We start from the raw sequence: 16,135 nt of genomic DNA on the forward strand, positions 1-16,135 counted from the left end.
AGGCTTGTGGGTGTGGTTCTTTGGTACAAGTAATTTTTTGTTCGTCTCTCAGCAGAGGGGACTGAAATCTTCCATAAGAATCTCCCTCTCTCCCTTACAGGCCTGTTCACAACTTTTGTCGTCCCCCTCCATGTTCTTTACCTCCAAAATAAGCTGCTGCCTCTTGTCTCTCTCCAACAGGCTTCCCAGCAGCAGCAGTTTTCACAGAATCGCAGAATCACAGAATCACAGGTTGGAAGGGACCTCAGGGGTCAGCTAGTCCAACCTTTCTAGGATGAGCACAGTCTAGACAAAATGGTCCCAGTACCCTGTCCAGCTGAATCTTAAAAAGTGTCCAACATGGCCGAGTCAACCACCTGCCTGGGGAGATTATTCCAATGGTTGACTGTTCTCACTGTGAAATATTTCCCTCTCATATCCAGCTGGAATCTCCCCAAGAGCAACTTGTGTCCATTCCCCCTTGTCCTCTCCATGTGACTCCTTGTAAAAAGGGAATCTCATTCTTCTTTGTAGCTACCCGTTAAGTACTGGTACATGGTGATGAGATTCCCTCTAAGCCTCCTTTTCTCAAGGCTGAACAAACCCAGTTCTCCCAGCCTATCCTCATATGGCCGGCTTCCCACTCCTTTGATCATCTTGGTGGCCCTTCTCTGGACCCCTTCCAGCCTCTCCACATCCTTTTTGTAGAGCGGGGACCAGAACTGTACACAGTACTCCAGGTGTGGCCTGACAAGCGCTGAGTGGGATAATGACTTCTTTCTCTCTGCTGGCAATGCCCTTTTTGATGCAACCCAGCATGCTGTTGGCCGTCTTGGCCGCAGCAGCACACTGTTTGCTCGTGTTGAGCTTTCTGTCCACCAGGACCTCCGGGTCCCTTTCCACAGAGCTGCTCTCCAGCCAGGTGGATCCCAGTCTGTGCTGCACTCCCAGATTATGTTTTCCCAGATGCATGACCTTACATTTCTCCTTGTTGAACTTCATAAGGTTCTTGTTGGCCCACTCTTCCAGCCTATCGAGATCTTCCTGCAGAGCAGCTCTCCCTTCTGGAGTGTCCACTTCCCCTCTCAGTTTGGTGTCATCTGCAAACTTCATCAGGCTACACTTGATCCCGTTATCCAGATGTTGATATTGAAGATTGAATTTGAATATTGATATTGAAGATATTGAATAACATTGGGCCCAATATTGATCCCTGGGGGACTCCACATGTGACAGGTTGCCACTTGGAAAAGGAGCTATTTACCACCACCCTTTGGGTGTGGCCTGTCAGCCAGTTCCCCACTCACTGCACAGACCACTTGTCTAGGCCATAACCCATCAATTTCTCCAGGAGGAGACTGTGGGGGACTGTATCAAAGGCCTTGGAGAAGTCCAGGCAGACAATGTCCACCGCCTGCCCCATGTAAACAAGGCAAGTCACTTTGTCATAGAAGGCCACCAGGTTTGTCAAGCACGATCTGCCCTTAGTGAAGCCATGTTGGCTTTTCCCAATCACGTGCTTCATTTGACTTGTGATGGAGGATTCGTTCCATAACTTTCCCAGGGATTGAAATAAGGCTGCTGGGCCTATAGTTACCCGGATCCTCCCTCGAGCCCTTCTTGTAGGTAGGGGTAACATTTGCCTTCCTCCAGTCCTCTGGGGCATCCCCCATTCTCCATGACTTCTTGAAGATTATGGAGAGTGGCCTTGCAATGATGTCAGCCAGCTCTCTCAACACCCTTGGGTGGATGGCGTCAGGGCCCATTGATTTGTGGGGGTCAAGCTCCTGTAATAATTCATGTACTAACTCTTCCTTCACTGATGGTGGGTCTATGTTTTTATCAACCAGGAATTTGTTCCCACGCCCTGTGACCCTCCAGTGCTGGTAAAGACAGAGGTGAAGAAGGTGTTGAGGACCTCTGCCTTTTCAGCATCATTGGTGATTGACTCTTCCTTTTCCTTTTAACAGTGGGCCTATGTGTTCCTTCTTTTTTTGCTTGTGGTTGACATACCTGAAGAACACTTTCTTGGTTTTTTTGACATCTATGGCCAGTTTCAATTCAAGCTGGGCTTTTGCTTTTCTAACTTCATCTCTGCACACTCCGGCAATGCCCTTGTAGCTCTTGACGGATAAATAATCCTCTATTTCTCCATCTCTGGTATGCTTCTCTTTTGATTTTGAGTAGACCCAGGAGGTCATGGTTGAGCCAAGGGGGCCTCTTGCTCTGCTTACTTCCCTTTCCTTTGTAGGGGATAAACTGTTTTTGTGCTTCCAGTAGAGAGTTCTTGAAGAACCCCCAGCACTCATTAGCTCCTTTGTCTTCCATGGAAGCTTCCTACCGAATCCCTCCCAACTGAGCCCTGAGTGAACTGAAGTTTGCTCTTCTAAAATCCAGAACCCTTGTCTTAAAGCTGACCTTCAGCATGCTCAGCAGGATCCTGAACTCCACAATATTATGATCACTGCAGCCAAGGTTGTCATTAACCGAGATATTACAAAGCAGGTTTTCTCTGTTTGTAAATAGCAAGTCCAGCAGTGCCTCATTCTGGTTTGGCACATCTAACATTTGTATCAGGAAACAGTCCTCTATGCATTCCAGGAACTTGGTGGATGACGTGCAAGCTGCTGTATTGTTCTTCCAGGAGATGTCTGGGTAGCTGTAGTCACACATAAGGACCAGGTTCTGTTGGCCAGAAGCTTGCTTTAGCGCCCAGGTATTGCTTCATCAGCTTTGTTGTTGTGGTTAGGAGGTCAGTAGCAGATGCCCACTGTGAGGTCCTGCTTGGAGATGACCTCTTTGACTTTAACCCAGAGGCATTTGATAGAGCAGTTGCAATCACCATAACTGACTTCGATACATTCGAGGTTTTCCTTAATATAAAGTGCGGCTCCTCCACGTCTTCTACCCTGCCTGTCTTTACAAAAGGGACTGTAACGGTCCATCACGATGCTTCAGTTGTTTGAGTTGTCCCACCATGTTTCAGTTACTCCTATGATGTCCTACCCTTTTGAGCGGGCACGGAGCTCCAGTTCCTCCTGTTTGTTTCCTAGATCATGTGCATTCGTATACATACACTTGAGGTGATTACTCTTCTGTTTCACCTCTTGGGAAACAGCTAAGGAACATTTGTCACCACACTGCTTGGTCTGACTTACTCCCCTGTTGGATGTGCTGGTGTGAGCATTTCCGTAATATATCCCACCCCCCAAGTCCTTCAGTTTAAAGTCCACCTCACCAAGTTAGCCAGCCTACTGCTGAAGGTTCCCTTGCCCCTTCTAGACAGGTGGATTCTGTCCCTCCCTAACATGTTGTAGTCATTGACAAACACCCCATTGTTATAAAAGCCAAACCCCTCATGACGGCACCATCCATGTAGCCAGGAGTTGATATACATTATGTGCCTATTTCTGGCTGCCCCCTTCCCTCAAACTGGCAAAATGGAGGAGAAGATAACTTGGGCATCAATATTTTTCACTTGCTCCCCCAGGGCTCAGAAGTCTTCCTTGATTTTCCCCGGTTATGGCTCTCAGTGTCATTCATACCTACATGAAATAGTATCAGTGGATAGTAGTTTTGTTCCTTTTTCCCAGCACTCTCATCACCAGCTCTGCAGACTGGAAGACTTGTTTGTGCTCTCACTCTCCATGGCTCGCTGAGTTTCCTGGACACTTCAGGTAGTCCTGCAAGTTCAGTCCCATCCCTCCCAATGCCTGACCTCCCCAAAAAGAAATATATACATCACTGCTTCAGAGTGATGTTCCTTTGTGAAATTTGGCTGCTTTCTCTGTTGAAAAACAGGATATATCTTTCCTAGTTTGATTCTTGTCTTCTCATTTTTCCCACCTTCCTAGATGTTGCTAATGGCTTGGTCTCTGTCTGACTGTGACTCCTAATCCCAAAGGGTGTAACTGGTTGAGATCCAGGTCACGAGTAACACTTGTGTTCAAAGGATCTTCTCTAAATAATCTTCAGTGCAGATTCCTGCCGTATTGCTTAGTATGCAAGAAAGTGTATTACTGTGCCCTGCACAGGTATTAAGACTTTATTATATCTGGAAACCAAGATGTCTGTGGACTTCACTCAGTAATATAACTACAAAGGATTTCTTATCCCACTTTACCATGCAGGGATTCCCACACATACTTGCACACATTGCATACCACCAATTATTTTTATTTTCCTATGACAGAGCAGACCTCCAATCTCTGTTACTTCTTGAATTATCTTCTCGTCTATCTTCTGTAGCAAGTATAACAGGTGATGCACATATGTGTGGGTATATCTGCCTAAAGCATTTGTACTCTCTGGCCAGAGAGTCTAGCTGCGATATCACTGGATTAGTTATTTGGTGCAAGGGCCCTGAGAAGAATTTACCATGGTACTAATGTGTTTGGGATTTACTAAGCAGTAAGTGCAGAAGAAAACACACCGTTTTGTTTATTGGCCATCCTTCAGTGAGTTTCCAAAACCAATGTTTTCTCCAGTATTTCAATTTAAGATATGAGTTAGCTGGTTTGATGTTACGAAGAAGTCACTCTTCCCTCATCCTCTGCTATAGGTATAAAGCAGCAAATGAAGGGATAAAACTGGATGTGGAAGAATGTGAAGCGATTATGATGGCTGCATGGGGCATGATAGACAGCAGCAGGGTTCAACAAGGAGAGAGGTTTATAGCATCACAGCTGCTGGCTGCATCTTTCTGATGCCTAAACCTGGGTGGAAATCTGTCTGTGCACTCTAATGTCTTGCTGTTGCTGAACCTCAGGAAGGCATGTTCACAGACGCTTTATTTGTATGTACATACCAGGCATATAGAGGGGATGAAATTGCTAATTGAGTATGGCTGTGTCAAAGCTTCTGTACCTCTTCATGTTTTGGCAGCCTAATAGTGGGGTTTGTTTTGTTGCTGTGGTGTTTTTCTGTAGCCATTTGCTGCTGAGTTGTGATTTCCATGTGTCTGTCGCAGCAGAATCCTCAGATGCACAAGGTCCGGGATTTTCACTCAAGAATGTCACATAGGAGACAACAACTCAAGCACTGAGAAGGGTCCTCGGCAGTCACAATTTTCTTTGTCATAATATGCTCCGGCCAATAATTTTCTATTTTGGCACAGAAACAAATACAGAAAACCAGTCAGGTTCCTTTTATAAGGCATTGGCTCTATTTGGCATGTTTTGCTGTGCAGCAATAATGGTGGCCACTCAGAGCTGTGCTGGCTGGCCTCTGCAGCATGCTATTCTGTTCCACTGCAGCAGAAACTGAGGTAATTTTAATGCTGTCCATTTGGTTAGCACCTGCCTAAAAGATCCCAGACCACTGTGGTTCTTAGCATAAAGAAATAAGGCATTTTTACTTTTGTGAAAAAATAGTTTGTTTTTAGTAACTTGCTGCTGTCTGCTCTCCCATGGAGCTATTGCTTACTTGCTGTCACTGTTCAGCTTATCCAGCATGACATTGTCCTATTGTTTTGACAATGACCTTAATCTATTTGTGCAGTTCAAAGTAAAGGCTCTGTGGCCGGAAATGGAAATGCATGGGCTTAGGCAGCTTATAATGAAATACAGAGTCTTTTACTTCAGCTGCTTTGAAGACACTGCAAATCAGTTGTTGGATTTGATGTGTCTTCGGGGATGTGAAATGAATTTAGTGGCTCCTAGCTGGTTGTAGTGAATCAGGTGTTTACCTCATGAAATGCATTTTTATATATATATATATATATAAAAAATCAAGCTTTGTGGGTGGCAGGCTTAGCAGGTATATCAGTGGCTATATCAAACTGGATGTAGCTTACTCTGCCAACAGGGATTTTGATAAACAAAGTTGGAGGCAATTTAAAAGGCAGATCATTGAGTAGGAGCTTCCTACCATGGTTGCCTCTACTGTATGCATTGTAGACACGGAGGATAGTAGGACTGCGAAATGGCACTGCAGCACTGAATTAGGGAGTAGGATCAGTAATTTTGTGTTAGCTGGTGTCTCTTAGTGCTGCTGGGGTGGGGGAGCTGCCTCAGTACAATATTAGCATTGTGAAAAATCAGAGTCTGGGCTATCAATCTGACGCCTTTCAACAGCAATAGGTTCAAAGTAGCTGAACAGAAGAGCAGACAGCAAGATACTTAAGAGAAAGCAAACTATTTCTAATGAATTTGAAAACACTTGGTTTGTCCTTGCTATGGAATAGGAACATGTCATCTGGCTGAAGTGCCTTCCCAGAAAAACCTGTCCCCTCTGGGAGCACTGGTAGGGGGGAAGTGGCTGCAAACCCTCCCTTCATGCCATGTACCATCAGAAATGCCTGCTGTGTCAGGATGAGACTGGAGCAAGGCAAATTGCTTATGTTATATGATTTTTTAGATCAATATTGGCTTTAAAATGTAGCCGGTTGCATTATACTTTGGAGCATGCTTTTGTGAAGATCCTAGGACTCTGTTTGGCTTCTTAAATGGAAGTAGCTGCACACCAAGTATTAACACCAGAAAACTCCTGTCACAGGCAGCATATGCATGGTATTTTTGCCCTTACCTGGCAAATTTGCTTTCTTACTTAATGCCAGAAGTCAGAAACAGCACCACATTCCTTTACTTTTGCTTCTTTGAGCTTGAATTCCCTGGACTCTGCAAACTAACATATAGCTCGGCATCTATTTCCAGAAGTCATACATTTCCCTTGATTTACATTGTTTAATCAGTGAGGATGTGGTGGATGCATATACTCTGAACAAGACAATCTGTATTGCAATCACTTTTCTGACTGCAAGCCTCAGCTTTCATGCAATTAAAAGATAAGCTCACAGGTATGTAAAACTGCCTCCTGCTTGTTACAGAGATAGTGTTTGCTTAGGCTGTTTTCTGTTGTTGTCTGCTGCCATCAAAGCATTTCCTGCTAGTAATTCCTGCTAGTCACCAGAAACTTAGCAGTATAAATTCCCTTCCTTCTCCTTCCATTGATGGGAATCTAAGCCAAATCAGGAGGGATATTCAAATTCTGTCTATGGATTAATGAGAGTTAAGCATCCTGTGGTCGCAGCTGTTCCTGTGTTACAGGAAAAATACTAAAAATAAAGAGTTGTTTATCTACTATGGAGCTTTTCAATATCAGTGCAGCCGTAGAGGGCAGAGCCTAGTCATATGGGAGATATCATCAGTATGCATTCGATGAAATATAAACACAACTTTAGCAAGCTGAAAAGGTAAGCTATTCTTGAACTGTCTTCAGTCTATGTTATTCGTGGATGTAGACTAACGATGAAGTGATGAACAGTAAAATGTGTGTTGACCTAATGAATAAGAAATGCTGCTGAGATACAGGGGGACTGCCTCCATTCCTGTCTTTCTCGCTGCTGTTCTGAGTAATCTTTTCTTATTTGTGCTTCAATGCCTTTATCTGTCAGATGGCAATAACAACAATAATCTCAATTTTAAAGCTTGTTGGGCTATAACAGTGAAGATCTGGACACAAATGTGTTTTATTTCCTTCACCACAGGCCAGGAGTGAGAGAAGGGAGGACATAGTTGCTACCTGAAAGATGAGCATCAGGGACTTTAAACGCCTTCTGAAGTATTTTAGAGCTGCCCTGCCCACGGTGCTTTTTTCGAGGACTTGAGGTCAGATCATGTACCAGTTTGTATTGTGCTACTATGATATTTCCCCAGAAAATTTCAGTGCTTTGTAAGCAACTGCCATGGTGATTTTAGGCCCCCAGTCAGTCATATCTGATGGCCTTTTCTTGTGTTTTGGATCACTTTATTCTCATCAAGTGGAAGATGAGAGTTTGTGATTAAATGTTCTCTCTCGTCCATCTCTTATGGTCACTGTGTCTGGTCTTTTACAGATGCTTCAGGAGTGGAAATGACTGAAAAATCCTGTGATATTTGTATGCTTTTCTCCTCTACAACTGTCTGATCTATGGTGGTATTACTTCTCAGCTATTTATAGGTCATACTTTTGCAGAGCTATCAGTGCACAATACTTCTAACTTTGTCAGTTTGTACTTTATATACATCTCAGGTCAACTAGAGAACTTCCATTTGTAAGTGATTGATAGTCCTTTGGGCCTGGCCCCTCATCCTACATTCTGGGTGTTCAGCTTTTCTACCATATATATCTTCTTTTTTAACATAACTGTGTAAATAGCCTGTGCCTGTGTGGCCATACTTAAACTCTCTATGTCCCTTCTGTGACAAGCCACTTATAATTTGTAACCATGTTTCCATGAATTTTTGTAAAAAGCCTCCATATACTTTTCCCCTACTGGCTAGATCTGCCAAAGTATCTCTTGTTGTCTGTCAGGTGACTTACTCTCAGTAAATATATATTCCTCGTTTAATGTTTGGAATGCAATCTGAGATACAGTAGGTCCATCTTCTGTCTCTCAGGCAGCCAGCTGTCATTTTACTCTCTTCTTCCAAAACATTGTGATTCTTGTAGTGTTTCACCTCCTGTCTCACTCTCAGTATACAGCCTGTTTGAGTTCTATCACTGCATTACACAGGCCTAACTTTCCTGCAGATCATGGAATTGGAGAATAATTCATGTTGGAAGTGACATCTGGAGGTCATCTGACCTGATCCCTTGTGCTTTGAAGTTATATTGGGTTGGTCACCAGGGGACTTTTTAAATCTTAGATTTGGTCTTCATCTCCAAAGATGGAGATTCCCCATGTCTCAGAGTCCCTGTTCCAATGTTGGAGAACCTCCTTTCCTCTTTCCCGCAGTATCTAGTAAGAATTTCCCTTATTACAAATTGTGGCCATTGTTATGCAGCTCTGGAGACATCCTGGCTTCATCTCCTGTCTACCTTCCCTTTATGTAGCTGAAGCCAGCAATACCATCCATTGACCCTCTGTTAAGAGTGCTCAAGTCCAGTTCTCAGCTTTTCATTTATCACGTGCTTCAACTTCTTTACAATCCTAGTACCCCTCTGTTAGTCTTGGTCCAGTGTGTCAATGTCTGTTTTGTACTGGGGAGCCCACGTCTGGCCCCACTATTGCAGACACAGTCTTGCAGGTGCTGAGTGGAGCAAGCTAATGGCTTCCATTGATCTTCTGGCTTCTTTTCTTTTAATACAGCTGAGTACACAGCTGATCTTTACCCTTGAGGGCAACTGCTGATTTATTTTTAATTTGTTGGCCACCAGAACCCTACGTTCTTCTCCACAAAGCCATTTTCTAGCCTAGTTGGCTAGAAAATAATTTACTCTGGTAAATTATACAGAATATAATAGGGTAGCGTTATATGTTTATTGTCTTAACTCTATTTTGGGTTTTTAAACTTTGTTTTCAAGAGATTTGTATTCTTCTCCCATGTTCCTTTTTTCAGTATTTTCTTTACATCTTCATTTTTAACCCAAGGCCTAGTAAATACTTGTAATATCCAGAACAGCTGTTATCTTATAAACTATTTTAGAGTCTTTATTTTGCAGGCACTACTTATCATTCTGCAAAGCTCAGTATCAGGAAATACCTTGTTAATGCCTCTCAATATTTGGAGCCTAATATGAGACAGCTCAACTAGGGCCTGTTTTTCAGAATATGCAAAAATGTCCTGAAGATACAGCTTTGAATCTTAGTGTCAAATTTTACTGGAGTTTTTTTTTCCCTTTTGTTATCGCTGCAGAACAAATGGAACTAGAGGAGTGAGCTATATTTTTGTATAACTTGTGGTTCATTTCCATTTTTATTTTGTAAATTCTAATCTGCTGTTTCTGTCCAAGTCCCTTGAAATCTGTTAGGAAGAAGGAAAGAACCCAGCTGGAGTTTTGGGACTCCCACAGTGAATTTAAAGGATTTGGGGAGTCAGATATTCTTTCTGGCAAAATAAGGCTACTTGATTTGAAATTCTGTGAAGAGCATCAGCAAGAGAATACCGTGGTGCTTCTTTAGAACCAGCTTTTGGATGAGAAGGCTTTAAGCAAACATTTTCTGAAGGGTTTGGTCTGAACTCTTCTTTTGAAATGACTTTTCAGTCCTCCAGTTCTCAGTTCAGTCTTTTTTTTCTGTGGGCTCTCCCTGTGTTGCTTGTAGAGATGTAAAGCTTGGAAAGCTCCAGGTATCACCATGCTGGGAGAAGACCTGACAATGGAGCAACTTTGAATAGAAAACACTATTTCACAGGCTTTCTTAAAGATTGTTATTATTCTGCTTTACCACTGGTGTATTTACTGAAATGGGATGTGTTTTGTAAGTGTCAAAATGAAGGCATGATGCTGTTCTTATGCTGAAATGCCAGCTCTTCCTCTCCCACCATCGCATACATCCTGATATTTTCTATGTCAAAACCCAAATGTCTTTCTAGTGTTGTGCTAATGATTATGGGTCCCATTTGACCAGAATGTGAAGGTCAAGTTGATTTCCCCTCTGGAAGCAAGGTATGCTTCAGGTATCTAGATCAGAGTTATCTCCCTAACCCATCCAAAAAAGCACTTCAATGTAAATATGGCAAAGGGTGACAAAATTAAAATCTGTCATCCATACGGATGCCAAACTAGTGCAAAATCAAGAAGGTAACCCCGTAAGCACTGCATCTAGTCCACAAGTAACAATAAACACTAGCTGAAACAGCTTTTCATGGATGGCCTGAGCTTTTTTTTTTTCTTTTTTTAAACAGCATTTCCTACCCTATGCAAGAACAGAAAACAGAGTCTGCAGAGATACACTCAGTTTCTGGTCCTGAAGCAGTGGCAGGCGAGGTGATCTGTCATTAGGAGAGTCACTCATGCCATGATACATTCCATGAACAGGGTTTTTACGGCTGTATCTATGTTGTTAAACATGGGACCCACCTTTATTACTAGAACCCTGTTTTCTGGGCTAAATTCAGCTGACTTCTGTGTGCACTAAAACCCCAACCAAGTTTAGCAGAGCTGCAGTGGTGACAAATTATGGAGATTAAATTTGCCAGCCTAGAGACAGCTGTAAAAAAATGGCACATTAACAGCCCTGTTCCAGTAAGGGCCATGTCCATAATGGATAGCCCCAAACTACTTTATTCCATCGCCCACCTACATAGGCAGAGTTATTAAAAGCCTTGTTTAGTCATGCAATCAGAGTAGTAAGAACAATCAGTTCTACTGAATATATATTTTTGTTAATCAGATATGATTTAACAGCTTTGGTCTTCTGAACGATACGGCTTTTTATAGGTTCATCAAAGATCTCTTAAGTGTAATAAATGCTATCCTATTAAATTTGACTTCAGAAGTACAACACCAAGAGAGGTGCCTCTTTTCCTGACAAAGTAGTAGATGGCAGAAATGTCATTACTGAAGTTCACTGCTGGGTGGGAGTGCGCTGGAGCTCTGTGTCTATTTGCCTGCAAAGAGCCGAGGACGTAAGGTGAAGCTAATAGGTAAAGACTGATTAAAATTAATCCCTGCCTGAAAGCAAAAGTGTATTGCTAGCAAGGCGTCGTCCTGAAGTCCCGTGGTGTTTCAGTGGAGGGAGCACAGAGGAGCACACTGCCAATGAGAGGACCCTGAACTACAGGGTGTAACTTATCCTAAATGAGTCTGGTGCCATGTCTGTTCTTTTCAGTTCACGAGTGCAATGACCAGCCTTCATGAAGCAGGTTTTGACATTTTTAGCTAGTGGTGTTTTATTACATGGTGTCTTTTTGTGCACACTGTGAGAGGCAGGAAAGTTCCTTCTCTTCTTCCAGCAGCACTTGTTAACAAATCTGCTTGAAATGCTTTCATCCCTTAGAGCGCTTCATGGGAAATAAGTTGCTTTGTCAGGCCTGTGTCTTCAGCAGCTATTCCTGTGAGTGAGCTCTGCCATGCAAACACATAATCATCTCTTTCAAGAAGTCAGTGATTGCTCCAGGATATGTATTCCCGTATGTATTATTTTGTTGATCTCTTCTGATACAACAGCTTCATTGTTAACATGGAATTGAAACATAACTTTAAAACATCATCAGTCACAATGTCCTCATGTAAAGGAAAGCTAATAGTGAAGGCAAAGTAATTCACAGCCGGAATATCAAGGAACTGTAACCTGGCTTTCTTCTCTACCAGTGTCTAATGACTTTTGCAAGTTCCTAGTGGAAGGTTAAAGGGGATGTTGGAAATAAGGTGGTCATTCCGTCATGCTTGGAAATTCACTAGAACCAGGTTATTTGGGGCAAAATGGAGAAAATAATTTTAAAAATGCCTAACACTTTGTCCATACTGCATTGTGTGCTGGGGGTCTGGTGCATTGGGGAGGGGCAGCCTTGGTTGCTGTGGCTGTGTGATTGAGACACTGCGGTAGCTATGGCACTCACTGTGCGCCATCACTCTGACGGCTGTGCTGTGTATTGTGAGCCAGCACATCGCTGGGGATAAAAACTCAGCGAAGCAGTCTGCTCCTGGATCCCACAGTAGGAGGATGGCTGGGTTCCTACAGCCCTAGTACTCAGTGGGAAGACAAGAAAAACTTCACAGCAGCCTCCTGAAAAGCAACTGGTCAAAATAATGAGGGTGATGATCCCTAGGAATTAGTGGAGTTGAAAAACTTATTAGACGTACTTCCCAACTAAAAGACACTCTACCCGTGATGGTTAAAAGAACTGCAGCACTTGGTTTTCTGTTGTGCTTGGTTAAAACCAAACAAACTTAGGCATTAAAGCAAAGCTGGAAGAGGGTAAATTTATTAGGGTAGAAGTAAACGCAGGATATCTTCAAAGAATAAACCTTCAGAATTAGTTTTCTGAAAGACTAGTTAGGAACAGGGTGAAATTCTTAGTAATACTGCCAGGTGCCAGCAGAGGGCATTTGGAAACTTGGCTTTTCTGCTCGTTTATCTTAGCCCCTGTGTAATTTTGGTGAGGTTGATGTCCTGCAGTGCTGCTGGCTTCTGTGTTGGTGCAGGCCTATGGTGAAGGCAAAACTTAGGGGTTTGGGTTTTTTGTGTTGTTTTGGTTTGGGTTTTTGTGGTTGGTTGGTTGGTTAACATACAGAATGTCATCAGTAAAATATGTATTTCTGAGTAATTTCCAAGTTAGCACAAATACTGAGCCAGAAAGCTCTGGCTTCTATCAGGAGGGAGTATTTGGGTGTAAGGTGGGTAAAAGGCCAGGAGGAAGGAAGTGAAGCAACAGTGTGTTCTCTTGTTTTTTCCAGTGTTTGTAATGTTTAAATTAGTAGTCTAAAGTAGAACCCAGTTGCTTGATATGAATTACCGTATTTAAGTATTAATTATACCTCCCCTACCCTACTATCATTGGCACAAGGCTCTTAGTAGTGACCATTTTTGCCCAATACTCTGTCTTTAGTACCAAGAAAATTGCACATGTGTAGGCATAGTAAAAAAAGACCAAATAGTGACTTTTTGTATTCATGACCAAAAATCCAGTTGCATTTCTGTTGATCAGGGCTTTTGTTATTTGCATGGAGGTATGTAACACGGTGCAGTACAGAATGGGTCTCATCAGCGACACATTTGGGGAGAGTGGTTGTTAAAGTACTCAGATCATTGAGTAAATGTGTAAAGGCATTAAAGCATAAGAGCATTTAATAATAATGCTTTTCTGTTCTGGGGCTTTGGATCAAGTGATTCCTATCCATCAGCTTTGATTCAGGCTCTGGCAGCATTTTTCCTGAAGAGACTCATCAGACATTCTAAATGACAGTCTCGAGGCATGTAGCAAATGAGGACAGGATTGAAGATTGAGTCTCGGTTGGCCCTTTCTGTTTCAGTTCTACAAATTGAAGTCTGAAAAGATGGAAACAGATCTAGCTTAGGTGTTAAACCCATATACGCACAGGAAAATTTCACTGCATTTTGCATAAAGCATTTAGTAAAGCATGTAGCAGAAGTGGCAGTAGGACTCAGATATCTGAACTCTACGTACTCTGCTTCATTCCACAGTCAGAAATTAACCTTCATTAGTTCTCTCTGAAAGCCAGATTATACTGCCAAAATGTGGGGTTTGCTTGTGAAATCAACTGAAGTGCATTTCTCACCTTTGCAATATTATATATGGCTCCAGCACTGTGAGGATATTAAGGCTTTTGGCATTTGGAAAAATGTTAATGAAAATTAGAGAAAGATGTTTTTTAAGCTGTGTAAAGGTGCATTAAGTGGACCTGTTTGTGGTTCCTTTATTTTCTATCATCATACTAAAATATTAACAGATGTGAATTTTAATATAAGGGGGGGCTTTATTGCATATGTTAAGCAACTACATTTGGAGATTAGTTCCTCTAAATCTGATTTGTAGTAAGATATGATTTATGCTGCCAAATATAATTTATAAAGTATGTCTTGATAAAGTGGATGGAACGAGATCTTTCTGGCAGCAAAAAAGATACTGGTTTATAAGTGTCAGTAGCAAAGACAGAGTAAAGAAGAGGTGAAAGGGTGCATTTACTGATATAATTTTCATATATACTTTACTTGCTATAACATCTGCTAACAAAATCCACCTGACACGTGCTTATATTTCCTTGTATTTCTGTGGCAGAGCTTTCCTTTGGCCTTTTGAAAATGCTAGCTTGTTAGTTTGTACTGCAGTACCTACCTATATTGCATTGTGCTTCCACATGCACATGTTATGAAAGAATTCATTAACTTCATCTGAAATTACTTGCAGAACCCCTAATCTTGATTATTAATATTTGGGTGGTTGGTTTCAAAGATGTTCGCTTGCACCTTTTCAGCATAGAGATCTATCAGCTATGAAAGGTGAACTCTTCCTTTGTGGAGACTTGTCACTGTGGCTGAAAAACAACTTGGTCCCTTCTTGCAAACATGCTTGAATAAGTTGAGAAGGAGCTGTTGGGAGAGGGAAGGGAGATCAGGGCTAGGGGTGGGCTCTCTGTTGTGAATGGAGGACAGAAGAGGGAAGCAGTTTTCTCAGACCTTGGACAAGTGGGTGCAATGCTGTAGTTTTGCATGATGGGAATGCAGTGGTTACCACTATGGAAAAGCTGTATGTTTAGGTGTTTAGTACTGCATGCCCGAATCCACCAAAATTCTTGGCTCCAACTGTGTGGCTAGCAGCTCCTTTTCGTATGTAAGACGTGATTTCTTTAAGCAAAGCTAAAATAATCCCTATGTGATGACAGTGTGTCTCATTCCTTTTTTCTATCAGCACCTGTCCAAACTGCTTTTCCCCATTTCTGTGTTGGCTTCCCTTGCTTTTATTGAGTGCTATCTGTTAGTGAACTACTTTTAGGACAATGCCAAGATTACCAGAAATGTGGCAGACCTCCATTTCCATCATAGGTTGTAATACTTGTTCTGACTGAAGTGAGTTTTCATCCAGCCAGTGTAATGATTAAAGCACAGAGTAAGTAATGTTGGAATGACTAGCCATGTGTAATTGCTCTTCTAGGAAAAGCAGAAAACTCTTTAGCAAAGACTAGGAGTTGTTATAATGGTAATTAATAGTAAAGTTGACCTCTTGCTCAGAAAAGCTCTTTCCTGGTACCTGCAGATACCATTAAAACAGCATCCTGGCATATGTTATGTATTGACAAGTTCATGTTCACGTTCCTTGTGCTCGTAGTCAGATTTCAGGTTTGTGTTGGGTACCTCCTCCTTAACGTTATCATTATGCTGTTAACAGTACTATTGTAGAGTACATCAATTACCGATGGTGTTGCACTGATACCTAGAAACTTCAACAAGCTGGTGAGAGATGGTGTAAGAAAAAGGGCTGGAGAGCAAAATCGAAGCACAGGAATTGAATTACTTACTCAGCAATGGATGTCTATGTCAGAGGTGGAATGGAAACTTTGCTTCTGGCTTCAGTCTGAAAGCCTACTTAATTTTTAGGGACAAAGTCTTAGTCTTTCTTGTATCATCTGCAAAGCAGACTGACTCCCATCTTTTCCCTTCCTTCTTCTAGCAAAAGGCCAGATCTAATCCTCTCGTTCAGCACATCAGGAGGCACATCAAGGTTTTCAAACTCTACATGCTTATTGTAGAAGGGCAGCTGTCAGTAAAGTAGCTGCAGGTGTCTGATATTTAGCTATTACACATCTACAGGTAGACGTCTTTAAATTATTCTCTAAATGAAAAAGTTTCTCAAAAGTTTGTATCTGTGCTCTTCACACTCATAGGTAGACCTCCCACTGACTTCAGTGGGCACTGGATTGGCCCACACAGGGAGAAGGAAAAGAACATTTGAATTTTGGAGTAAACACTAGCTGAGCTGATAAATCCCAATAG

At 42.2% G+C, this 16,135-nt stretch overlaps 1 protein-coding gene across 11 annotated transcripts in view; it reads left to right on the plus strand.

Moving 5' to 3' along the window:
- The window catches only part of TSPAN4 (tetraspanin 4), a 464,080-nt gene that overhangs the window by 215,771 nt on the left and 232,174 nt on the right, over nt 1–16,135 (plus strand). Inside the window, exon 4 of one of the 11 annotated variants that reach the window (XM_075094501.1) lies at nt 7,466–7,586. The exons of the other annotated variants lie outside the window; for them this stretch is intronic. The gene's annotated coding sequence lies outside the window, so the exon portion shown is untranslated. The remainder of the gene's footprint in view (nt 1–7,465; nt 7,587–16,135) is intronic. 11 annotated transcript variants of the gene reach the window in all.

This window comes from Phalacrocorax aristotelis, chromosome 5 (assembly GCF_949628215.1).
Source record: "Phalacrocorax aristotelis chromosome 5, bGulAri2.1, whole genome shotgun sequence".
Classification (NCBI taxonomy): Eukaryota; Metazoa; Chordata; class Aves; order Suliformes; family Phalacrocoracidae; genus Phalacrocorax; species Phalacrocorax aristotelis.